The sequence below is a fragment of the Macaca nemestrina genome, chromosome 4 (genome assembly GCF_043159975.1).
Source record: "Macaca nemestrina isolate mMacNem1 chromosome 4, mMacNem.hap1, whole genome shotgun sequence".
Classification (NCBI taxonomy): domain Eukaryota; kingdom Metazoa; phylum Chordata; class Mammalia; order Primates; family Cercopithecidae; genus Macaca; species Macaca nemestrina.
The window spans coordinates 95941615-95968724 of record NC_092128.1 but is presented as its reverse complement, the minus strand read 5'-3'; positions in this window follow the sequence as shown (position 1 = coordinate 95968724).

Sequence of the window (27110 nt, the reverse complement as noted above, 5' to 3'; positions counted from 1 at the left end):
AACTCTACTTTGTAAGGACATTGAGTAAAAGGATCAATGCCCCCACCAAGCTGGCCTCTCAATCTCTTTGGCCCCTAAATAAGAAGAAGAAAAGACAGGGAACAGTTTCATACTTTGGCGGAGACATGGGGCTGGAGATTTTTATGGATGAAAGGTATTTGTCCCCCCGGCCAAGCCACTCACAGCTCAAGTCCCCTTCTCTGAACCCAAGTAATACTGAGTGACTATAAAATACCCCTTTGCTCAAAAGCACCTGGTTTGCATTGTATCCTAATGCAGACTGTCATGCATTCTCCACTTTGGTGTATTTGGTGCCCAAGAATTTTTGTTTTTAACAAATTCCCAGATGGTGCTGATGCTGCTGGTTCAGGGACCGCACCTTAGGGACCACTGCCCTATATTGGAGTATGCATCATGAATTGCACATTGGAATCATCTGGGGAATTTAAACCCCTGATGCCTAGGTTCAACTCCCAGAGATTCTAACTGGATATTGGAATTTATTTTAAAAATACAGTACTTTTAGGCATAGAGGGTTATGACTGAAACCGTTGTGATTTAGGGTGACAAAGTCATTCTCTGTATACGCAAGATTTCTTCTCAAGGGTAGATCATAGAGAGAAGGAAAGAAACAGGCCATTTTCATTAGCCATCCACCCCCACCCAAAGAAAAACCCTAGAAGCTGTTTTCTGGTGAGGATGACTACATTGGCCTAATGAGCCAAAGCATTTTTTCTTGGCTACCTTTGAGATCCACAGGAAAAGAAATCGCTACTATAGTAACAGGAATGCTTGTACACAGTCAGTCATGGGGGGCAGTGGGATGAATAAATACTTCTGTTTGCACTATAACCCCACGGCCTTTTCTCAGCCATTCAATGTGAGGGGACACTCCCCTACTTTGTAACCTCAGAAACAGAGAGACTTATGCCTGCTGGCTTGCCATGGTAACCAGCAGGAAAGAATTGAGGTTTCTGTTCATCCAGGGCAAGAGACTCTGGATTAGCTAGACAGAAGCTGGGCTATAAAAACCATTAATATAGTGTGGAAAAGGCTAATCATTATGCCTCTTGTCAGACTCTAGGATAGAGGCCGTGTGAAAAAAGAAGTTTAACTAGCTGTGGCCTTTACTTTATTTGATAAAGTGTAGTTTACTTTCTACTTGAGGTTTTTATTGACCATAATAATTCTAATTGAAATAAACATTTTGATTACAGCTCTGTTCTGCAACTGCTTAATAGGGAACTAAAATAACTTTCAATAATCATTTTGTGCAAATGGGATTCATTTAGCCTGACAGTTATTCCAGGCATTTATTGGCATGCAGCAGGCTGGGAGGGTTTCCGAGCATAATTACGGGAACATTTTACACTGGGGTTAACCTTACCAAAATGACAGACTGAAAAGTGGTGTAAAGGAGCAAATAAAACCCATAATCTGCCATAGAAACTCATAAATGAATCCCCTTTCTCTACTGTTTCTGATGCCCAGGACTCTAGTTAAAATTAAAAGGAGTTTTCTTTTGAAACTGACAGTCTGGCCACAGGAGCACACTTTAATGAGGGTACAATGCAAACCTGGCACTTTGGGGTAAAGGGATATTTTATAGTCACTCACTCAGTATTATTTGGGTTCAGCAGAGGAGACCTGAGCTGTGGGTGGCTTAGGGGTACAAACACCTTTTGTCCAGGAAAAGCTCCAGGCCCCTTGTCTCAGCCAAAATGTAAAACTGTTCCCTGTCTTCTCTTCTTAGTTAGCAGTCAAAAAGATTGAGATGCCAGCTTGGTGAGGGCATTGACCCTTTTACTCAATGTTCTTACAAAGTAGAGTTACCTATCTCTACTTTGCAGGTTCTATCTTCTCTCATGGAAGCCTTCTCCACCCAGCCTCTAGCCCCCGCCACATGAAACCTTGGAGATCTGAAGCATCCTCATGGATGGGATAACAGAAGAGATCATTGTGAATTCTTAGAGGAATACTGAGCCATCCCTGCACAACTGAGATGAATATGATCACTCATCATTGCCAGCAGGGCTGTGTTCATTCTGGTGCGCAGTTAAGATAGGACACAACACTGATCTGGAACCTCCTTAAGGGCCCCGGTTCTTCTGTCTGAATGGATATCAGATGAAATCTTTGAGCAGTCCAAAGACAATCTTAAGTGCAACACAATTTGAGCAAGTTGATTATTTTCATGGCACTGGCTGATCTGCGTTTTAACAAGCCTCCAGGTAAGTCCAATGCATGCTCAGGTTTGAGAACCACTACTGTAAGAGATTGTCCTTAAAGAGGAGGAAAATAGAGCAAAGATGTTTGTAAGTAACTCACCTGTTAAGAGAAGCCAGCATTAACCCCTAATGGAACAGATGCAAGATTATATGCCAACAATGTCCACATAAGAGAAGAGGTGGTAAGAATATCGCTTAACTCTTACCTAGATGAGTGAGAAGGATCTCTGTAAATCATCATCATAAAAGCTGGCACTGGTTGAATAACAAGAAAATTATAAGAAATAATGAGTTAATAATAATGGCATATTATCTCATGATATAATATATATAATGTAATTATTTAATAATAATGGCATATTATTAACTCATTCTTATAATTTTATTATTCAACCAGTGCTGAATTAATATTAGCATGAGTTAATAATAAAATAATAATCAGCTAATAATCATAAAAATAGCAAGTTCACAGAAGCTGGAATGGATACGCTAAGAGGCAGAGCTGGCTCAGAAGCAAAAGCTTGAGTCAGGCAAACGTTTGCTTCCCCTTTCCTCCCTACCCTGTGTCAGTTCTTCTGATGCCTACTTCTAGGTTCCCAAGGTCCCCATGATTCCCAGAGATTCTCAGAACAGAGAAAGGAATTCATTTATGCTAAGATCTAAATGACTAACAACTTTGTGTTCTAACTTTCCTTGAAGTATTTGAATTTTACAGTTCCATGTTCAGAATCCTGTGCTGAACTTGGAGACCTATGCAGCATTTCCCAAAGGCCAGGACCTTTACATATATTAACTCCTTCACATCCATAACAATACTATGAGATTGGTACTGGTTTACAGCATTTCACAGGTGGAGAAACTGAGGCATGGAGCTGTTAAGCAGTTCTCTCAGGGTCACGCAGCTGAAGCATGACTTCGAACTTCGGTAGTCTGGCTCTAAATTATAAGCTCTTAACTATTATGTTCAACATCCTCTCAAACAAGCGGACTCCTGGTTTAGGAAGATTTGGGAAGGAGACGCTCTGGGAGAGCTACTCACTCCACACCTTGTGAATAACTGCCAATTCTACCTACATATAGCGTCAGTTTTGGTCATGTGTCAATTTGGGATATTATTCTGTCTTGGAAAATACGTGTGTCACCCTTGCCTTCATAAACTTTTCCTGTCCCTACTATTTCCATGAATATTTGCCTAATACAAATAAAAATCCTGAATTGTTTTTAAAGGATTTGTTTTTCTTATTCAAAAAAAAAAATATGACCCAAGTCAATGTAGTGCTTCCAAGATGTGTTTCTTCAAACTCTCAAGCATCCTAGAAATCGCAGGTTGTATAAGTTTCTCTGAGAGGTCCAACATCAGGACCGAACTCCAGCTTTTGGAGAGAGCTCTGTGGCCCAAATGGAAGGGGGCTCAGACAAGGTTGGAACTTTTTTCCTCCCACATTTTCTCCCTAAGTCTTTGTCAAAGCCTCTTTCTACATAAAGTCTTGAATTTGATGAAGGCATCATGCTCTGGCTTCTGGCAAGTCTGTCCAAAATAGACTCTCATCCCATTTCAGTGTCATCTCACATCTAAAGACCACGGAATAGAGTGGCTCTGTGTTAGCCCATAAAGGACTTACTAAATATTACACATCTGAATCTTCTTGGCAAAGGCCTTCTCCAGTTGGCTGGGTAGGGGTGGAGTGGCAGCTCTGAGTAATCCTCAATTCTCATCCCTTGACACTTTAATTAAAGTAATTTAACAGCCTGTTAGGCACGATGTGCAGAATTTCCTGCTAGGAGCCAATGAAGAAAGAGTTGGGGCAACAGGAAGATATGTGTGAGGATGGAAAACCAGGCAGCCTAGGGATGGAGGAAATCCTGGTTATTACTCAGCCCAGTGGCTGTGACTTTCCCAAGGACACACAATTAATTAGTAGCCTCCCTGGATCCCATACTGGATGAGGAGCTGTGGGATGTTAAATAGGACTATATAGGCGTAACCGATTATGAATACTTTTCTAGAAAAGTACAGAGTCTGGGCTTCTCAGAAATTAATGGTCAGCCGAAGAGGACCCTTGAGGTCTGAGAAAGCCTGGCAATAATATCAATGACTCAAGATCCTGTGTTTCTTCAGAGTGAGAAGTTGGCCAGTTGCAGCCAGAGATCCTTCTCATCCATCTCCTAGTGATATGTCATGGGTACCCTGGAGACATGCTGGGGAGTCCCTATGCCTCTTCTTGTTAGGTAGTTAAGAAAACTGCCTCCTAGTCAGGCTGGTGCAATCACAAATAGCACCCATGCCATTAATCCTTTTAATCAAGGAGCACTGTCCAGCTCTGACATTCAAAAATGTTATTCTTTGGCTAGACTTTTTTTCCAAGACCCTAATGATCTTATTTTTTAATTCCACCATTTGAAAATAAGAAGTTTTAGGCTGACAGATAATATGCATTTCATTCTAAAAGTGGATAACACTTTTAGTGGATACCCTGTTCTCCAGAAAGTATACCCATTAGTATTTCCATGTATGCTGAGCATGAATCAGGATTCAACTGGATTATTTCCAGCTTGATTAGTCTGATGCATGTGTGTGTGTGTGTGTGTGTGTGTATATGCATGTATATGTAATCCCTATATATGTATGCATGCATATGTATAATATGTATATGTAAAATATGTATGCATATATATGTATACATATATAGGGATTACATGCACATACATATATATATATATATATATATGCAGCAGACCAATCAAGCTGGAAATAATCCTATATATATGTGAGATATACATATGAATAGGGATTTAATATATATATGCATATATATGTATCGAAGGGATTATATATATAATCCATCATGTCAAATGATGGATTTCAAATAGGCTTGTAACATACTGAGGACTTCATAATGTAAACTCTCAGATTCTGGGTATCGCTCGCTCCTCCTTTCACATTTGAGAGTCAAGATAAAGGAGAGGACAGTTGCAGGCTGAGAGGCCAAGCCTGATGAAGGCCAGGAGCAGAGTCGGCCAGTGGAGGCTGCTGGAGGGGGATATGCTGGGGAAGTGGAAGAATCATTAGTTCTGGCTTATTTTGCAGGCAAATGATCCATGGCTTTAAACATTTCCTGATTCTATCATAGCTAGGAAAAAAAATGCAGTGAAGGAAAGAAATGTGTGCAAAGTCATGAACCTGCAAAAGCAAAAGGGACTTCAGGTCACTGAGAAGCTCAGTTAGATGAGGTTGCTGGCTGGGAGGTGGATGGTGGGAAGAGGCAATCAGAGTGTCATGAGAAAGAAGTGAAGCAAACTGGGTTTGGATCGTGACAGTCCCCCTCCTCCCTCAAGCTTTCTCTGGCTACACAGGCACAGAGTCACATCTTCCTGGGAAACCTCCAGCCTGTATTATTGGAATCTTAAACCTGAAAGGGATATGAAAGGTCACTAATACTTAGTCATATGTGACAGATTCCATACTCTTACTCAACTCTGTACTTTGTGTTCTGTGTCTGTAGTTTGACTCTTTAAGTACATTATCAACAATTTCATGGGAGGAACCTTCCCTTAATATTAACTAATTAGGAACAGGCACAGTGACTTAATCAGCAACAGTTGTTAAAGCATTTCTACATGCCAAGAGCTCCCTATGTATTATATTTAATCCTCAAAATAATTCTGAGGCACATATTATAATTATTTCCATTTTATAAATGGGTAAACTAAGTCAGGAGAGCTTAGGTAATCTGTCCAAGATCACAGAGCTCATAAATGGAGGAATCAGGATTTGAAACCAGGTTGTCTCATCCTGGAGTTTGTGTTTTTAAACCTCAGTACTCTGCCTGCTTCCCTGGTAAACACTTAAGAAGGTTTTGCTGAATGAATAGAATAAGTGGATGTCATAATTATTTTTTAATTGAATACTTGTTAATTGAAATACTCTTAGTACATTATTGAATTCTTCAACAACTAAGCGATTTCCTTTATCAAGTCACCAGTGGGCTTCATAGTCAAAGAACGTAAAAAGCCTACCAGTGTTTCTCAGAGGTCTGTGACAGACAAGCTGCTTCATTAGCTGGCAAAGCACCAACTCTGTCCAGACCACTGGGTTCTTTTCTCTAATACACATGAAAGCTCCCTGAGTGTTGAAGTTCCTCTCTTTCAGGGTGTTAGGCAATCTGATATTACTCTACATCTCAGAAGTGTCTCAATCTTAAAAGCAAGAAAGCAAGCAAGATCAAGAGAGGGCTTGGGAGTGTACATCAATGGCAGTTGATGGTAGTGAAGGATCAGACAACTCTCAAATTCAGAGAATAGCCTGGGTGGGGCCCTCATCTCTGGCCATCACCCAGAAACCACTAGGAGCCAGGAAACTCTGAGGGAAGGACACAGCTAAGATTTCTATTTGAACCCTAAAATAGGAGGAGTGAGGGTAAAACGATTGCCCACTGCTATTTCAGAGCCAAATGCAGGCACTTGGGAATTTAAACCCATTATTACTTATCCTTGGCTGGGAAACAGGATGACCGAAAAAATGAAGGTGCTGACAGCTCTGTTTTCAGACAAGTACCAGAGCAAAATCAAAGACAGGACAAGCATCAAAAGAATGCAAGCAATGTGACATTCTTGCATTATTTAGGGATGTGAAGAGAAGGGGAGGCTGTTCTCCTGAGGAAGGAAAAGCCCTCTCTCTCCTAACATTGGCCAAGAGGAGATGCCTTGCCATGCAATTCCCCTTCTGCAGAGCAGCTGTGCAGGAAAAGCGCCCTCCTTTCCCATGATTCTCATGTGTTTTGACTGATGCTTGTGGAATAGTTTAAACTCAGGCTTTCAAAGGTTGGCCAAACAAATCTTGGACAGAAATGTCAACCTTCAACAAACTATCATGTCCGATGTCTCAATTTCAGCTCAGTGTTTAGACTGGAAGGAAAGCAGATGAATAAAACAAACAATTTTGTGTTTACATACATACATATTTGATAACCATGAAAATGACCCATTGCCAGATCACCAATGGATATAGGTCACAACAGAAGCACGTGGAAGGTACAACTACAAAGCAATGAGACTTTATTAAGTATGCCATAGTTCATCATATGAATGAAAAATGTTGTCCTTGAGAATCACCATGGAAACCAGTCACTTATTCTAACAATAGTGCCATTGGTAAAACATAGGGAGAGTTTGTGAAACATACACAACAAAGTATTGCTTTACAATGCTGAAAAGCTCAAACTCCATTCTGTCACCAACTAGCTGTGTGACCTTGGAAAATGTACTTAACCATAATCTTTCATATTTTTATTGATAAAATGTGAACATTAATTCCTTTGATGCCTGAATAAAATACAGCTGTACATACATTTTTGACATCATTAATGATGTCAAAAATATCATCATTAATGATGATAATCAGGAACAGGAATCAGCCACAGGAATCAGCCATTTAAAAGCTATGGAAACTTGAGCAAGTGCCTCAACCTCTCTGATCCTCAGTTTACTCATTTAAAAAGCAGTTAGAGACTGGGCATGGTGGCTCCCGCCTTTAATCCCAGCACTTTGGAAGGCCGAGGCAGGCCTCCACTTGATGTCAGGAGTTCGAGACGAGCCTGGCCAACATGGCGAAACCCCATTTCTACTAAAAATATGAACATTAGCTGGGCGTGGGTGCTACTCAGGAGGCTGAGGCAGGAGAATCACTTGAACCCAGGAGGCGGAGGTTGCAGTGAGCTGAGATTGTGCCACTATACTCCAGCCTGGGCAACAGAGCAAGACTCTGTCTCAAAAAAAAAAAAAAGGCGCTGTGGGGGGCTTATAAAAAGAAGGTATAATAACATTTCATAGGGTTAATAGAGAGATAAATGTGAACATATGCAAAGCATCTAACATAGTCTCAGCTACATATTTGATGCTTAATATAAATTCTCCTTTTTAGTGACACTTTATAGAGCATGATATGGTATTTACTCTGCAAATTAAACAAAAGTCAGAATAATGTATCAAATCCAGTTTTCTCCAGAAACTATTTATCTTGCTGTTTAAAACCTTATTCTAATCTATTTGAAACTAAAAGTAAAAATTAAATCCTAGTACAGATTAGATTTGTAATTGGAAACACAACAGATAATAAAAACATCTTCTTGTGTGTTACATTTACAATGCAAGCTAAATAAAACACCTATGAGTAGTAAGATATGAGAACATGGATCTTAAAGATGATAATCATGGGAGTTTATAAGACCTTATATTCAAGTTATTACATAAATGTAGTGCTCTTATTTCAGCAGGGAGGCTATAAAAGATGCAAATAACTACCAAAAAAAAAAATCCAGGCTTTCACTTAGAGTGCAGGATGATCAGGAATGCTAGAAAGAATGAATAAGTCTGTCTTCATTAACTAAGAGTCTAATAAAATAAAGTCCCCTATGGCTATGAAAAAGATCAAAAGATTTTGAAAGTCCTCTTCAAAAACTTTTGACACCAACCTAGTGTGAAATTCTAAAGTATGTTTCAGTCGTCCACACTCTGGAGTGTTTTAATTCTAGGTTAAATCAAGTGATATTTTCAAAATAGAAGCTAGAGGTAGAGGTAGATATGGCAGTAATGGGAATGGATCAAGACTGGGAATGAAGGACTCAATTGAACCTACTACTCAGTGATCATTTAAATGTTCTATTTTCTTAGACATGAATACCATAATGTTTTAATATGTAATGAATTTTTTATTATACAATTTTAGGAAATCCTTGAGAATACTAGTTTCTCAATTAACTAAGTTTACTGTTAGTAACTAAGCCTATCTGTTTAGATAATTAGGCAATCAATCCAAATTATAGAGAGCACATGGGAGAAAGTAGCCTCTTGATTGCTGAGTGTGTAAATTCAAACACATAAATTGTCCTCAATATAGGAGATACAGCATCAGTATCACCGGTAGGGTGTTTTCAAACTGCATGCACATGTGTGCACACACACAACACACCCTACCCACCCTCCCTCAGAGATTCTGGCCACCTATCTAGATACTATGTAATTTCCTCTGGGAAGGAGAGTGGTTTGTAGGTTAGGAAGAAAAAACCACACAGATGATTCTGATATAGTCCCTCTTCCCACCAGAGACCTACTGCTAAAAATTGATGGCACATGTCATGGTTATTTTGTGTATATTTCCGAAGAATCAACATATTTGCTATTATTGTAACAGACTCTTATTCCAGGAAAGGCTGTAGAGATACAATTGAAATGATGGTAATTGACTTTTTCAACCAAACACCCTGTCATTCTCTTAGCAGAAAAAGCCCAACCCGACGATTTCATGTTCTTAGGCAGGGGCATCTGCAAAGCATGTGTCTGACCAAAAGTTGGTCACTTGAAGAAATACATGAGCAAGTTAAAATATAATTCATAGCATGCTTCTCACTACACATGGATCTGCTCTGTGGTGTTTCTACCCTAGCCCCAAGTTCATAATGCCTAGGATACCAGAAAGAGTTTTAGGAGGATGTTGTCAGGTCAAAAGCAGCAGAAAAAATGTTGAATTTCTTTTATATCAACTATTTCAGTATATTACCACAAAAAAGTATGAGGGTCTACTAGAGATTTTTCATGCATACATCTTTTCTTTCAGTCTTGATGTGCAATCTGTCAGCAAACTTTGCTTTGCTTTATTAGGTCTCCTTCTTGTTATCACTTCATTGTCTCACAGCTTTCTGCCCATTTCTGTTGTGATTAATTTCTTCTTGCATGCCTGTATGCCTGGTTTGGGAAATGATGCTCTTCACATTTTGAACTGTTAGTATTTTGTCATAATGAATTTAAATGAAATGTAATAAGAAACCACATACCCTGAAAAGTAAATGATGCTCAGAACCAGACAGGCTGGAGAGAGATGCTTGTGGTATGGAAGTCTTATCAGAAACCAGTTTTATTTCTATTTTAAAAATGTATTTGCCTAAAGAATAGCTATGGTACACTCTAGATGTGCCCATCACTAAGACTAAGGCCAAGTAAATCCATTCAGTTTCTAACGTGTTTTCCTTCTGACACTACATTCTTGCACTCTCTTCTGAGCCCATGTTTTCTCCCTAATATATTAGTAGGAGCAAATACTTTCTAAGGAACAAAATGGATCCACTTTTGGAAGTTTAGCACTGAAAACTATTTAATCTGATGCCATAATGAGAAACTATTGCCCAACATTTTTTTCTTTCTTTTGAGACGGGGTCTTACTCTGTCACCCAGGCTGGAGTACCATGACATGATCTTGGCTCATTGCAACCTCCATCTTCCAGGCTCAAGTGATCTTCCACCTCAGCCTCCCGAGTAGCTGGGACGACAGGCGTGTGCCACCATGCCCGGCTAATTTTTTGTATGCTCAACATTTTAATAAGAGCTTTGATCACTGATTTAAGAAAAATTAAAGTGGTAGTATTTGTAGAATAGCAAAATAACTGGTTGAAGAGATACATTTCTAGCCATAATTATCTCCTAGCCAGTCACTCCTTTAAACTCTCAATTTACACGGGTTTTCAGTGTGCAGTTCTGACTGTTGTTATAATAATTATTTTAACAAGGTTTGTAAAAATAATTTTCAGTTATTGGTAAGTCCCAATTGCCTGATTGGCTAAAAACTCTCAGCCAAATTTCAACCTTGCAGAAAGCAAAAGTCATAGTTTCATATTCTGATGTGATAGTCAGATAGGTAACAAAGACAACGATCAAATACAAAATGTCATACTTCAGAGGCATTTCAGGCACTCAAAACAACCTCTTCATACCCAGGAATTTTCAAAACGTTATGAGTGTGGCTTTCTCCACAACTCTACAGCAGTCCATATGGAGTATAAAATGTGCTTCATGCATGGACTTTGAACTTTTTAACGAACCATTTATAGCAAAGGTGCTAAAGTTATGCTGGAATTTAAGACAAGAGTAATTGATCAGGCTGGAGTTACAAATACAAATGTCCTCAGCGCTTGGATAGTTTCATCACCAAAATGTCTCCATTGGAGTGGAATTACACCTAAAAATCAGTTAGGAGACAAATAATGAACTGACTTAAGATTTTTTCTATAATGCTTCATATTTGCAACGCCTATTTCAAAGTCTTCATATTTAGAGCATCAATACATCTGGTCTGCACAATAAACCTTTTAGCATGAACAAATATGCAGGGCCATAATTCAAATATATAAAATATTAGACTCGGTTCTGCTCCCTCTTAATCACAGTCCCGTGGTAAACTCTTCGGAAATGCTGATGGCTGAAAACCTCTCCTTCAACTCCGTCCTGGTTTTCCAATGTGGTTATGCCTGTGATGGCAGCCTCTGCGGGGGACACAGTGGTAAGTGAAAAGAGTGAAATAAGTGTGCTCATAAAAGATAGTAAAAGAAGGTGTTGTACACAATGTTCTTACCTCTTAATAGTATTAATTATGTTTATTGGAATCACTCCTGATTATAAAGTAATTATAGGCTCTTTGTGGGAAATATGAGGCAAGCATTTTTTTTTTAACCTCATCTACTTAAAAAAAAAAAAAATGCTTCTAAGGCCAGGAGTGGTGGCTCACGCCTGTAATCCCAGCACTTTGGGAGGCCGAGGCTGGTGGATCACCTGAGGTCAGGAGTTTGAGACCTGCCTGACAAGTATGGAGAAACCCTGTCTCTATTAAAAATACAAAATTAGTCAGGCGTGGTGGCGCATGCCTGTAATCCCAGCTACTCAGGAGGCTGAGGCAAGAGAATCACTTGAACCCGGGAGGCAGAGGTTGCAGTCAGCCGAGATCGCTCCACTGCACTCCAGCCTGGGCAACAAGAGCAAAACTCTGTCTCAAAAAAAAAAAAAAGAAAAGAAAAAAATACTTTTAAGGTATATTTTCCAACTCACTCATCATACCAAAGTTTAGGAACTGGCCAAAAATGAGGTCTCCCAGAATGCAGGTCTAAGTTAACCCTGGGGGACTCCTATGCAAAATGTTGACTGACCTAAACATAAATCTTCTTTTGTCCTTACCCTTGTATTTTCTCTGAACCACAAATGCTAGCAGAAATAGGTGCCTTAAACCCTTCGAGCAGGATGCCCAATAAAAGCTAGGTAAGGAAGAAAAGAAAAAGATTCCATGTGTTCTGGCAACAGCTTCCATGACCACCGCTCGTGATAAGTTCTAATGGCTTACGGCTGTCAGTGACGGCTAGAGATCCATGATGTCTATCCTTATAGGAAGATGGGCTTATACGGGAGGTTGACATTGGTACTATCCCTTTGCCTATCTCCTGCTTGAGCAAAAACTAGTACAATGAAAATTGGAAGCAGGACAGGGAAAGACATAATAAACAGTTATATTACCTAACATTCTAACTGTCAAAGGGTACATCATTTTCATCTTAAAATAAAATCTAAAACCTTTGTGACAATTTGAACATAAAATGAAGACTCCCTTCATAAACCAAACCTCCCTTCTTTGACATTTCTATTATCACTAATTTTCAATAATGTACAGTAGATCTTGCTAAGCAATAATAAAACCACCCATGTTACAAGTTTAGTTTTATGTAACACTCCATATGGTGGATTCATAATAAATTTCTACTGGGAATACAATCATAAACCACTAGTTTCTGCTATAAAAAACCATTAAAGCACAGACATGCACAAACAAGGTAATCTGCAATAAATTTGGAAATGTTAAAATACTACAAATGTAAATGTATTCTGCCCCATTGCAATGCATGTAATTTCCATAGCTTTATTAGAAATCTTGCCTTAGCAGTGGTTTGGCCGATATGTTATAAATATAGTAGGAATGAGTCAGCATGCAAATCCCTTCTGTGAAAAAACAATTTGAAAGGTTTTATAGCCCAAAGCTGTTTATTATTTTGTAGGAATAGTAATGCAAGTTTCTGTTTGGAACCCGCTGAGAAGAGAATTCTCGAAACATCTTGTTTATAAAACAGCAAGGGGGAAACATCGGCAAATTTAAAATAAAAAAGAACATGATTTATGTAAGGCCATAGAGATAGGATTTCCCAAATAAAGTCTGTAACTGATGGAGAGTGCACACATTAGGGTTACACAAGAGGTAATCAACATATCCCACCGCAAAGAGGAGAGCAGCATTAACCTGGAACATTTGAATCCTGGGCAGATAGGTAAATGTCTCTGGAGATGGGAGGAGATGAGGTTGCAGAGGTGAGGAATTGAGAAGTGAATTAAGGAAAGAACTGTCAGGAGCAACTGTAGGACAGCATGGCATGAGGAAGAGAAATTGGCAGAGCAGGGGGTCATCGTGATACAAAGAATCTGAGACCAACACAAGGGCTCTGAAGAGAGCAGCAAACTATAAAAAAGTTTATAGCCAGTGAAGGGGACAAGACCAAAGATGCAAGAGACAGAAGGCATTCCCAACAGGGTGTGAGGTTCAGGTGGGACAAGGAGGAGGTAGGCTCAAAGACGGAGAGGGAGGGATTCCTTTAGACAGGAGGTGGAGCTCATTTTCTTAGAAAGGACAAAACTACCAAAGATAAAATCTGCAGAGAGTAAGGAAAGAAGTTGGTGGAACTGAGGCCCGATGACTTTGGACGACTTCAGAAAACCAAGAGGCAAACTCATCTTACGACTTTCTTAAAGGTATAAGTTCTTTTTGGGGTGAACATAAAGAGGGTTTGTGTGTATGTTGTCAAGGAGTCAAAGACTATAAAAGATTCCAAACCATCTAAGCACATATGTGCATGCACGTACACCCACACAGCAGAAATGCGAGCCCTTCCCAAAATTAGGTAGCCCTGCTTATTGAACTGCTCATAGAACCAACTTATGACCCTTTCCCAATTTCTCCTTTCCCCTTGAGAGGCTCTTTCTAGAAAACTCCTGCCCATCTCAAGCAAGACAGAGCTGAGCACCAGCCACATACAGAAGTGCATAAGAATCAGCACTTGTCTGCATACCAGGGCCAGGAAAGGACCTACTTAGCTCAAATTAGTTGTGGAAGGCCAGACATTTTTAAAGAATTGGAAAAAACAATGTTAAAAGAAAGACAGAGAAACAAATTTTACCTCATCAAATGAAAAAAATTGGTGCACTTTCTAATCTAATTGTATGAAAAGAAGAGGACAGTGTGAACATGACCAGAAGGATATATGGGGATACTATTTCAGAATTCTGACCAAAAAAAATTAACAGTCATTCTTTTATATTAAGAGGAAATTGGAGAGGACTGCAAGGGTATACACAAAAATACCTAGAGCTCTTTACTTAAAGGGAATTTAGAAGAAATTAATTAGAAGAAAACAATGTGGTGATGTGGGTGAGCACAGAAAATTATTTAGGGAAGGGAAGAGTCAAAAGCATGAGCAAAAAGGTAACCAGAACTCACAGAGCTATTTTGAGCATGAAAACCAAGTGAAAAATATCAAGTATAAGATTATTCTTATTTGACATTTTTATACAGCAGCAACTTATAAAAACATCAAACACTGACATAATCCTTCCTCTAGCATTTTAACACATCATTATATTGTTAACAACGTCAAATGGCTGTAGCTATTCATGTGACTTTTTAATAGATTACTTTTATCATAAAAACGTCATTTTTAGGATAATCTGCATTCTCACATTTTTATGTTCAGCTACGGTCTTAAAATGTCAAGTATGGGAGATATCTGTGTCTGCACTCTTGAAGTTGTCCTCGAGATCTTGAGACTATCAGTATAAAACAAGCCTTAATCTGATGTGGCTGCTGTACTCAAATTATTTTTTTCTAGAGCTTTTCTCCTTTTAAAAATAATTACAAGGTACAAGGATTTGGTAAAGATGAGATTGTAGGTTAAAACCAGAATAGGCTGGAAATTAAGCCTGCTTTGGCCCACATCTTATAACATGTCCAATCATCCAGGGTTACATTCCCATAGGCGTGATTATATACGCAGCATTTGACCCTCTTGCTCCGTTAGCAATGATGGTAATGTATCATTTCACTTCCAGGGGCTAATGTGTGCCAAATGTCCAACCAAGTTTCTTTGACCATTCTTCTTAAATGTGAGGAAAACAAAGCAATTAAATAATGTATCAAAGATTAGGCAGCAAGTCGGCCACAGAAGGGAGATTAGAACTCAGCTGAGTCAATAGTCTAGTGCAAAGATTGGCAAACGTTTTCAGGAAAGGGTGAACAGTCAGTTTTTTAGATGTTGCAGGCCAAACACACTCTGTCACAGATACTCAACCCTGATGCTGTAGCACAAAAGACAGTAGGGACTGTACATAAACAAATGGGTGTGACTGTGTTCCAATAAAACTTCATTGACAAAAGCAAGCAGTGGACTGGATTTGGCCCATGGGCTGTAGTTTGCTGACCTCTGATCTCGTGGACTTATCTATACACTCTGTCAAAGATTGCAGCTCAATCCTAAGCAAACAATAACTTCCTTTAGATTCAATAACAATATCTAACATTACTGAGATCTTATCAAATGCCAAGCACCATGCTAGGTACTTTATACAAATTATCTCATTTTCTCCTATTTCACTAGGTACTGTTACTATTCTCACTTTGCAGATGAGGAAATTCAAGTTCAGAGAGATTATATGAATTGCAGAGGGTCACTCAGCTTAAGTAATACAGACAGAATTTGAAACTGGGCATCTGGAATCAAAGCCTAGGTTCTAACCACCCACTGCTGTTCAATGCATGTAACTTATAGGTGTGAAGAAAATACGAAGCCATAGAAAATATAAGCATTTTCCCAAAAGAGGATCGTGATGTGAAGTGACCTGTCCTCTTTAAACTGACAGAGCTAGACAGGAAACACTCTTACTGTCTAGGCATCTTGAGTTGGCCCCATCTGATCTCCCTAATCATGACTGTGCTACGTTAAGCCCAAAAACACCACACTGGAAAACAAGACCCTCCACAAGTTGAATTCTGCAGCCAGCTGATGCCCAGGTCAGTAGATGCTCTCAGCTGCCACTAGAAAGAGGCTGTTGACTAGGGCAGCAAGAAAAAACACAGTAATAAGTTTAAATAACAAACAAAACTGGGGAAGAACATAACCCAGTACAGATACCTACAGAAAGGTTTGTGTACTAGATCTCTCACTTCATCCTCCACCACTCCATAGCCCCATGGAGATAAATGAAAGACTCTCCACATAACTGACAACCAGTATGTGCGGTTTCCAGCACCTATTCATCTAGCACATTCCTAACTCACAACACCCTCTGAAGCTGGCAAGTTTTATTTTAGCATTGTATTACAGATGGAAGAAGAGGGGTCATTACGATTGAGTGAACTGCTTAAGGCCACATGATAAGAAAAGACTCAATCCTAACCTTCTAAGTCAGTTTCGGGCCTCTTTCCACTCAGACTGCCTTCTCACCTTCCAAGGTGTCCCATGGTGATAATTCGGAAAGGCCAACCATATCAAAAATCAAACGGCATTATACAAACATGGATATTTGTTCTTGTTCTTGAACTGAAAACACTGAAAAGACATGCAGAGTAATCCAAATCTTAGGTAATCCCCTCATCATGGTGAATTTCAGGCAGACTGTCCATCATAATGAATTAAGGAGGGGGGATCTCTGGTTAAACTGAGCCCCAGAGGCCCGGAATGCACAACATCAGCTCTCAACCCTTTTCACCCAAAAATACTCCTGGGATCAGGGCGACCTTAGTTGCCTTGGTCATGTCATGTCCAAGCCAATGTTTGAGTTGGAGGTCATAGGAGGAGGAGGGGAGCACCTCCACTCAGCCTCCCTGCATCTTTCCCATCATCACAGGAATTTACTCTTTGCCCACCTTCCCCAGCAACTCACTTCACTCCCAGACCCAAGGCGAAGAACACAAAACATCAAAGCAAGATCTACCTTTTGTCAACTAGATTATTTGACTATTCCTTCAAACACTGAGACAAGCCTCTAGTCTAAGCAAAGTTAGTGGGAGCTGCATATAAATAGCTGAGGACAAAGCTTGTCCCTATTTATACAAGATAAAAACTGTTTATCATTTCTCCTTAAAGCAGATGTGGGTGCTCTTTACATGCACACAGAGGCATTGCTTTTTCAAGTTTCCTTATTGAAGAACAAAATGCCTAATTTACATGTACAGCCCACAAATTATATCCATGCCAGACAAGTAAGCAGATGAAGATTGTGATTGATATTCCAAAATTTCCATCCTGATTCCCCCATCCTCAGAATTAGCCACTCTATAAATCAAACCGACATATGAACATCTGATGTCAAAACCAATAGGTCACATCTGCAAAAAGCATCAGAAACAAAGAACTAGATTATGTTCCTTTGAGTCCAAAGACTACTCCTACTATCCCCACCACCATTTCCAACATTACCTTAAAATATCCTGTCTCTTCTCAGGAAATACAGGTTTTCATATGTATATGGGTATAAACAATGGCCATTTTTTTTTTCCTTCCTTGGTGAGCAGAAAACTGGGATTGGCACTATTTTCCAAGGTAAACCTGAATGAAACCTCAGCTGTTTCTAGGTAAACAACCAGTAGTGAAACACACATGTATATTGTTGACCAGTAACCTAACAGAGATGAAAATCCTCATCTATTATTATTTGGTAACAAACATTGCCTATTTCCCGTTAGACTATGGATTCAATCTCTGAGGTCTATGAACTTTGACCCCTACTAACTGTGGAAATTCCTCATTTTTCAAGAGCATTTCTGCTGACCTGGATAGTGAAGTATTTTAAAGTTAAAGGCACAGACTACAAATACAGGAGCGTCCCCTTAGGAAACTCACTTAGTGATTCTGAGCATCAGGTCTTCTCTCTCTAGAGGCTTTAAGCATGGAAAGCTGGGCTGTTTCTCCTGCATGAGCACAAATTGCTGACCTGCCATCCTCAGAGCATGTGTTCTGAGCTCTTTTCCAGTAGCGGTGATGGGTTTATAATAATAAAATTTTTAAATTTCGGTCCTCTTTCCACTCCAACTGCCTTCTCACCTTCCAAAGTGTCCCACAGTGATAATTCGGAAAGGTAAACCACATCAAAAATCAAATGGCATTACACAAACATACTCACAGACCATCACAACCAACTTTCTCATTTACAGCTATGGAATCTGAGCTATGAAGAAGGTGATTTCAAGGTCATCTACCTTGTAGTCAAGCCACCCAGGTCTCCTGATGTCCAAGTTCCATTCTTCCTCTCCTCTTTCTCCATTTTCAGCTGAGTTATCTGTACACTCACAAGGCCTCCTTGATGACCTTGGCACACACTTGCCAAATGGCTGGTAAGGATGAAAACAAGCTTTGGTCTTTCTAAAGCTAACTAGCCCCCGAAGCATCATGAGGTGGTCCATGGCGCACTCCTACTGCCTGAGCCAAATGACTATAGCATGATGCACATGGTGTGAACCCAGTAAATACTCGTTCAGTAAATAAAATAAGCTGGTTAGCCCGGACCATAGAGCCTGATGGTTTATTTGGTGGTTATAAAGAGGCCAATGTATTAGTTTGTTCTCATGCTGCTAATAAAGACATACCCAAGTCTGGGTAATTTATAAAGGAAAAAGGTTTAATGGACTCACAGTTCTACATGGCTGGGGAGGCCTCACAATTATGATGGAAGGCAAAGAAGTAAAGGCATGTCTTACATGGCAGCAGGCAAAACAGCATGTGCAGGGGAACTGCCCTTTTATAAAACCATCAGATCTCATGAGACTTACTATCACAACAACAGCACATGAAATCCCGCCCCCATGATTCAATTACCTCCCACCAGGTCCCTCCCATGACATGTGGGGATTATAGGAGCTACAATTCAAGATGAGATTTGGGTAGGAACACAGCTAAACCATATCAGCCAATACATTGTATTAGAGCACATTGTAGAAATGAATACACCTTTCCCCACATTGGGTTGGCTGTGTAGGAGCCATCACCAACTTCAGGGCCACAGAGGTCCTTGCTTTCTCATTTTATGGCTAAAGTTTCACATGTTATGGGAGAATTTCTCAAATGCTGCACCTTTTTCTGTAGTCTTACTGATTTACCAGAGCCTTCTGCTTATTGACCCTACATGACTTCAGTCCTCTATCTGAAAGACTCATCTTTTTTAATATGTATATCTTATGTTGACCTGCAATGTAAGTGTTGTCCAACCAGATCATCCCAATCAACCTAGTGATGGATGGAGTAACATCTTGCATCTAAATTGTTCTCATGATCCATTGGTTTGCTAACTGGCTTAAATTTTTTTTTAAGTAGAGAAAAAAATCCTACAGAAATAAGGTCAAGTAGGAAAGAACATTCTCGTGTTTGAGAAAAAAGTTGGCAGTGTGGAGTCAGCAACCTGGGCTGCAGTACCAACTCTATTAGGTAGTAATTAATAACAACAGCCAAGCAGAATGAGTGTGATGACAGGTGGCTTCATTTATTGCGTATTACTTACATGCCAGGCTACATTCTTAGTGCTTTACACACAATCTCCTTTAATCATAGTTTTCAATGTAAGCAAATTGGTCTGATGCCTTTCTCTTCCTAAGGCTTTGAGTCTCGGATCTGTCATGCTGAAATAGTAGTCACATCACAAGATGCTTGTGAAAATTAAGTGAGATAGTACAGACAAATGCAATTATTAAACGCTAAAGTGCCTTAAAATATTCCTTAGTGTTATCTTTATTATTAGAAAGGTTCCATTTCTTCCGGGAACGTTCAAATATAAAGTCCCCAAGCCACCGCTGAGTTCTGACCGAGTGTAGAGATCTTTGGGTTACATGTCTCCTGGCAGTGGGCCTTGTACCCTCAAACACAAACCAAGGAGGCCAAGTACCATATTTGAAAAACCAGCTTTCACAACATTTGACAGAAGCTTCTGAACTGATCATTCTAACATCAAGATTGGAAAAGTCAGTCTTCCAATGATGACGCTAAAAGAATCTGCCTTGGTTTTGGCCCCCAGTAGATGTTTCCATGACAGTAGGAGGAGATACCAGCATCCAAGTGGGCTTTGCTCTCTGGAAACATTCCCAGACTGACCATGCCCTGGAAACCTGCTCCCTCCCACAGGCTCCCTCCAGCAGGGAAGGGTCTCTTAAAGAGGCTTCAGACCTGAGTGCTTCTCTCTGGGCTGCTTGCTCCAGAATAGAGTGTCCTGGTACGAAAATACACCTTGTTTTTGAAACTGTTTTTAATGGATTTTTTTTTTCCCTGCTAGTTATGATTTTAAGTGTTTTCCCAGGATTTATTTTTAAAAATAATCCCCTGTCCCTTCAAGAGCTGAATTGAAAACTTTCACATTTTGCCTTGTTCCTCCCAGCACTGAGTTCCTGAGAAAGTGCCAGACTGAGTGGTGCAGTCCTGCCCGAAGAGACCCTGCACGGCGCTGTGTTCTCAAAGGAAGGAATGCGTTTCACATGTCTACACCTCTGCAACTTGGGAGAGTGTAGCTTTCCTATGTAAGTTGCCTGTTTAGGTAAAATTATTCACTTCAAGACATCAAGCCATATGCTCTACTCTGTTGGATTTTCAAGAGGCCTCGTGACCACCCCCTTAAAGCACTGAACACCATCAACTGTGGTGGAGAAAAAGTATTGGTCCCCCGACCAACAAATAAAATACCACACAGAAGTATGATATTCTGCCACCATGATACTGATAGGGCAGAAGAAGACCTTAGAGATATATTGTTTTTAAGGGGGAGGGGACTCTGGGTTTGAATCCCAGTTTCACTCCTTATTAGCTGTGTGACCTTGGGCCAGCTATTTAACTAACCTCTCTGAGCCTGAGTTTTCTAACCTGTAAAATGGAAACAATGACAGTACCTACTTCATCACATGGTCATTAAGAACAAAATAATGAATGTAAAAGTCATTGAGGATTGCAATAAATATTAGTGCTGCTGCTATACCCACTGTATTAGGTTCCCGTGGCTGCTATAACAGATTATCACAGACTAGGTGGCTTAAAGCAACAGAAACTTAGTCTCTCACAGTTCTGAAGGCCAGAAGTTCAAAATCAAGATGTTGTCAAGATTGGTTCCCTCTGGAGGCCCTGTGGACTGCCCCCAGGCCCCACAGTTGTAAGATCACCCCCACCCAGTTCTATAAGCCCATGGGGGAGGCCAACATGTTTCACACCTTACTCTATGCCCCTGGTTAATTCTAAAGGTCACACTGATTTGGCCATAATGGGGTTCAGAATGCATTACCCCAAAATATGGCACTTTGACATTTGAGAAGCAGAAAGAACTCTCTGACCTCCTCCTGCCCTTCTCCCATGAAGCAGGCCATAAAACCTAGAAAGAGTCTTCTGACCATCTCCTAAAGTAGGTAGGTGAGAGGTACCTGTTAAAAGAAAAACTTTAGCCAAATTAAATTTAAAAGAGTTTAACTGAGGACGGGCACAGTGGCTCACACCTATAATCCCAGCACTTTGGTAGGCCGATGCAGGTGGATCGCTTGAGCCCAGGAGTTCCGACAAGACTGGGAAACATAGGGAGACTTCGTCTCTTTAAAAAAAAAAGAGTTTAGTTGAGCAAAGAACCAGGCAGCCTCCTGAGCCAGAGTAGGCTCAGCTACTCCAGTGTCCAGCCATGTGGTGGGAGAAGATGATTTATGGACAGAAAAAGGAACATGACAAACAGAAAACGGAAGTGAGGTACAGAAATAGCTGGATTGGTTGCAGTTTGGTGTCTGTCTTATTTGAACAGGGTTTGAACAGTGGCCACCTTTGATCCACCAAACCTCAGTGGATCTTGGCGCGAGAGTAGGCTACGGTCTGTATACAACTCCATTTAGGTTATAGTTCATGATGTATAGAGAAGCCTTTAGGCCAAACTTAAAATATGTAAGGAGGCAGCCTTAGGCTAAACTTGATTTAACGTACCCATCTTATACAGAGAGGAAAGGAACATTCTTATCTCTGAAGACACAGAGACAGAAGAATCTGAATTGGCCACAATTCCTCTCCTCCACCCCAGTTTATTACCATTAGATCATGCTCCTTTTGCCCAATCCTACTTCTCCACAACTATCCACTTTTTCATCAAACAGCGTGGAAATGCACAGGTTTCCCTATTTCTTTGGGTCCTCATTTCTGAAGGCTTTTGCGTCACATAAAACTTGTATCAGATAAATGTGTATGCTTTTCTCTTGTTAATGTGTCTTTTGTTCTAAGTGAGAAAAATAAACATTTTTCATCCTCTACAGTTTCTGGCACCCAGCGAGGGACAGTGGAGACACCCCATTCACTCCAGGTTCTGCAGATGAGATCTGGGACAACTGACAAAAAGCTGGAGAAAGGTAAGAATTCTTGCCAAAGTCAGCTCTACTGGATCTTTATCTGTGGCACCCCATGGAAGAAGAAGGTTAAAAAAATTTTTTTGTCCCCTACTTCCCAAATTCTGATGATCAAGAGAAAATCATTTGTTTGAATTGTGACTCCTATGTAAATGTGATTTGGGGTACCCATTCATTATTGATCCTTTCCCTCCCAGGGACAGCTATAACTTTCCTATTTGTCTTGTGTCCTGAGAGCTTAGCTTGACTTTCTACCTGTCAGGGCATGCAAATTGTTGGCTTTGTAGTCCATAAAATTAAGCTGTAAATAGCTAAAGTTAGACCAGCCAGGATGTCAATCAACTTCTGCTTTGCTTTGCTTTTCTGCATTTTGGGGTACATGGAGAAAGTCTGGAAGATGCTGCCCTGTCTACATAAGGACATTACAATCTTGTAACCTCATCTGAATCTTTGGCCCTACAGTCTCTCATATTCTGAAGATTCACCTGGTACCCCAATTGTTTGAAACTCAAATACTCTGTTCTCTTGAATCGATGTTAACCATGAGTAAGTTTCTAGGCTACAGGCCTTACAAAACCATAACGACAAAAAAGAAATCAATATGAACAATAAATAATTATAGAAGGAAAATTTAAATTAAATTAGAAAGTTAATTCCTTTATTAATTTGCCTGGAATATTAGCTTGAGGAAAAATGGACTTAATGAAAGGAATATGAGGTGGAAGGAGCTCTGGATAAAGCAGATAAGGACTTCTGGGTATTTTCAAGGCTTTAAAGGTCAATTTTATTCTATTCCATTTTGAATTTATAGATTTTTTTCCAAATGAAGAAACATTTTATAGCTCTTTACATTTTTTAAACTGCGTTCAACATAAAGTTTCATTTATGAGAGCAACCAAATGAGTGGAGATTTTATAGAGCAACCACACTAGTTGAATTCCAGCAACTGATAAATTGGCAGTTGGGAAGAGATTACTGCTGCCCTAGCTCAAAACCTCACTACCCAGAGTTGGTCAGGGGCGTCAGCATCACCTAGGATCTGGTTAACAATGCAGAATTGCAGCTCCTGGTCCTAGGGAATCAAAATCTGCATTTAACAAGATCCCAAAGGGGTTCACAGGCAGTTTGAGAAGCAGTGCTTCTGCCACTGAACAAGGGTGTCTTATGAAATAAAATGTCTAACCAAGGGAAAGTGCTCATAAAGAATATACACTTGATTTTCATTTCCAACAACAACATCGCAAATTGAGCTAAGAAGATCCTCTTGACAAAGATACTAGAGGTGTAGATAAACTATTAAGTGTTTTCTAAAAGCCAAACTCAAAAGACAAAGGGAAATTTCCATATACCCCCCAAAACACAATGAAATTCATAGCACATGAACTAATGCAGCAGAATCCCAGGGGGTATCAGACATGGTGAGAGGCTCTAACAGCAAGGGACTAGAATAATGAAATCCCCATGAAAATCAGAGATGAGGCCTTGAACCCAAGTGTGAGCTAGAACTCACACAATGCCTGCTTTGTGTAAGGGGAACAGGAGAACTTCCCAAGAGGGCCCAGGGTAGAAGCAAAGATGCTTCTTTGGGGTCTGGTGGTCCCCAAAGCCCTAGTGTGTGCCACATAATCAAATAAATATCATCCACATGGTGTTGGAATCTTAAACTCATAAAATACTGCAAAAATTCATCCTAGACAAATGAAACCCTTGGGATACCCAGCCATGGCAAATATAAAACCTCTAAAGATATTTCCACAGAACTGAACATACATGATTCACACAAATCAAAAATAATTCCTGTTGAGAATGAGCCCACACGCAAAAATTAAAGCCACATAAAAAAGGGATTCATTATAAGGGGACACTATCAGGTACTACAAGCAGTGGATTAGCATACCCCAGAATATGAGATAATAGAACAATTCAAAAGGGACTATAGTTTGAGTTTAGCTTCAAAGCAATTTACTAGCAGACAATTGATAATTTTTTTTTAAAACGTGAGGCTAATGGATAGCTTACAGATGAGGAAATTGAAGCTGAGAGAGACAGAGTGCTAATAAGGATTGAGAACTTATAATAAATTTAGTCCCAGTGCCTTTTCTACCATATCACATTATCTGTTTGTTTGTTTGTTTGTTTGTTTGTTTGTTTGTTTCTGTCTTGTTTCATTTTTTATTTATTTATTTTGTAGATACAGGAACTCACTAAGTTGCCCAGGCAGGTCTTGAACTCCTGACCTCAAACCACTCTCCCTCCTAGGCATCCCAAAGGGCATTACAAGTGTGAGTCACCATGCTGTGACACATTATTTGTTTCTAATAAATGTGTAACTCATACCTACCAGTTGAGTCAACTCTTTGACTTGTGTAAAACAAAAGAGAGAAGTGATTCTTAAATGTAGAAAGGAGAATTCTCATCCAGTTTATTTGGTCTCCATCGGTTCTATTTCATATACACAGAAAGCAAACAAATAAGTAGGAATCTTTGTGTGCCCAAGAATTTTTGTTGAGAGAAAAAGGAGGTGACAACAATTTTGAGACAATTGAACAAAATGGGAGGTAATAGGTAAATAGACAACTGAATGTTCAGGATGTTTAAACGACAAGGATTTATACTTAGGAGTTGCTTTTATTTTTCCAAAGCAGAGTGTCAGGTAATCGCTGTAACCTGAGCTGAGCTGAGCTGAGCTTTTGCCTTTACTTCCAGAGCATTGGCATAGTGTCTCTGAAAACCTACTGCAAGCAGCAGCTCTGACCCACCAACCGTCACACAGGGTGCTAAGGAATTGTTGTACAGCTCAGGCATTGTCGCAAAGCTGTAATTTCTCATTTCTTACCCCTTCACTAAATTATAATTTAAATTCCATCATTCAAAACTGCCTGATCTTGGGCCAGATGCATATATCACAAAAAGGCATTAAAATCTGACCTTTTATATCCCCAATAAGAAATGTCATGAGTCCATCACAGAATCATAACTCCCTCTAGAATTAGAGCTAAGAAAGATTTGAACTTCAAAGGGGAGCTCTTCAATTACAGGCAAATCTGAGGACTTTTCTGGTAACCTCTTAAAATTCTGAATTCAAAAAAAAAAAAAAAGAAGATGATTTGTATTTCAGAGCAAAAGCAACCATGAGTAAATAGCAGTCTGTCAAAGGATGCTACATGTGAAAGCGAGAAAGGAGTTCATTGGTGCATTTATTTGAAGTCCGTCCCAGGATAACTGGCAAGTCAAAAATCAGTAACATTTCAGCAGAGGCCCTAAAACCCAAAACAATTATCCGCAGGCTCTTCTGCTGGCTAAGATTTACATCTAGTGGGTTCATCAGGACAGATACCACAGAGGCTCTGCAAAGAGTACCATGGGGCTTAGTGACTTCAGAGCTTGCTCTTGGAATATTTATCATTTTAGCTCAGTCAATAGCTAGTCCTTTGCCAGTGGGGAGATAAGCAAGCAGTCTTATCAGTCTTGATCCTTTCAAAAGATTTTTGTTCCACAGAACACTGGGGAGCAACCATCTTCCCTCCAATGCCTATCCAAGCCTGGGAGAGTGAACGGCAGACATTTTAGACCTTCATAAAAATGATTCACTTAAATAAGAAAGAAAAATCTTAACTAAATAGGAAGACATCAGGATAGAAAGCATCCAGAGAAACAGGTTTAAGAGCAGTACCAGTTTGTTTTGGCATGATGGACAACAAGGCGGCTTGTTCTAATTGCGACTTGTGGGGCAGTTCTAGTTGAGGAAGGTAGACCGAGGCACTTCCACCTACAGCCACATAAAAGCAGAGCTGGTGTCCAAGGGAAAACTATGACGGAGCAGGATCATTTCTCACAATGCATTTTTGTCTTCATTCATTTAATAAATAAAGCTCCAACTCTGTATGGATTCATCTCTGACATATACAAAATAATATTTGAACTCAGCTTTAAAGCATAGGTAAGATTTGGACATACAGACAGACTACTGGAAAGTACAGTATTTTTCTCTGTACAACAAACTAGAAGCCAACTAAATCATTGGGCTAGAGTGTTTGCCACCTTCACTGCATCTATGAATCCCCTGGGGAGAATGTTTAAAAACCAATGCTTGGGCCCCACCCTCAGCTATTTTGGTCTAATTAATCGGGGATGAGACCCACGAGTAGTTTCATTTTTTTGAGGACTGCCCGGGTGATTCTAATGTACAGCCAGCACTGAGCATCTTGAGCTAGAACATAGCAAGCATGGAACCAGTATTTACCTTTGGAAGTCAATATGTTCCTACTAAAACTTGACAAGAATCCAACTGCCAGTGTGCCATGGCTCATGAATTGACACAGTTTCCTTATAGATAAGAGTAGGGGGAGAGACAATAATAAAACACTGACTTCAACATAGCCAAAGTCCTCTGCGAGTTCCATCTCTCAGAAGAGGGAATAACACAGAAAGTTAATGGACACCATTTGGTGCTCCGGTGGACTTGCCGCCAGAACAGCTCCTAGTGAGAGGAGCTGAGGGAGGAACTGGCCACGTGGAGTTACAGTGGGCAAGCTCAGGGTGTGCACATGCTGCTTTGAAACCAGAGTCAGGAGCACCTGATGGTCTCATCATTGCGATGGCCTCTGTGACAATTTAATAATGAAAACATG